The following is a 1,108-nucleotide window of genomic DNA, read 5'->3' on the forward strand; positions in this document are numbered from 1 at the left end:
AACATCAGGCCTGCTCCCCTGTTTGAGCTAGAGATGAATTCTCTCACCGGACTGACTTTGCTCACAGAGCCTTTTTTCAGTATTTGACATTTAAGTAAAACTAAAAATCCTGAAATTGCTGGTGTCATTTTTGGAGCCCTTAAAAGTTGAATTCAGGGACATGTAATGTTAAAGGGTTCTGTAGCTTTTGCACTTTAAAATTTCCTCACATTGGGTTGGCTTGACAGATCCTGGAGGGGGGTTTTGGAAAGAGGCCGTGTGCTTGAAGAAGTAGAGTGATCTAATTAACTCGAGCAGAAGTTGCTGAAATCACTAACAGTGCCTTTAAATATGGAGCATCCCCCATACCACCACTTCCTGTTTAACAACGTTTTGCGATGAGTTTAAAACTTTGGAATAATTACGTTTTTTTTTTCCCGTTTTTTTTCCAATGTTGTTGAATGAAGTCTCTTAATGTTCACCAAGGCTGCATTTCTTTAAGATAGATTTATTGTGCTTACTAAAGAGTAAATCATGAGATCAGGGTTATTACAGTCATTATAGTAACTAAAAAAAATTTAAAATAAATCCTTACTTCAAATAAAATACATGTTAACTTTAATAATAATAGTAATTTATTTCAGCTAGTTGCCACGCCAATATCTCATTTTCATTTAGTTTAGTTTTCATTTATTTTAACTTAATGTTCTATTAGACATGGGTAGTATCTGATTACATGTAATCTGGATTACATTATCTGATTCCAAAAATTAACTACTTGTAATTAGAGTAAATTACATTTTAAATACTCAGAATCAGACTACAGTTACTTTTTCTTTTTTTATTGATTACACTGCATATTATTCACTCAATAGCAATAAATAATTCAGAATTGATTGATTCTCCCAAATTCCTCAAGTATTAAATTTTACTTTCTAAAATAGCCTACTACTAATACCCATTCAGAAATTCTTCTAGTTGTGTGGACTTTCACACGGAGATCAGTCACTAGTCAGGTGGCTATTAATTACACAGAAAACTGAGAGGCCTCACATTTGACCACTGGATTCACAAAAATCATTTCACTGTTTTCTTAGCATTTCAACATTACATCAACTACTGATAAACG

Source organism: Sinocyclocheilus grahami, unplaced genomic scaffold, assembly GCF_001515645.1.
Source record: "Sinocyclocheilus grahami isolate Dianchi unplaced genomic scaffold, SAMN03320097.WGS_v1.1 scaffold2340.1, whole genome shotgun sequence".
NCBI lineage: Eukaryota > Metazoa > Chordata > Actinopteri > Cypriniformes > Cyprinidae > Sinocyclocheilus > Sinocyclocheilus grahami.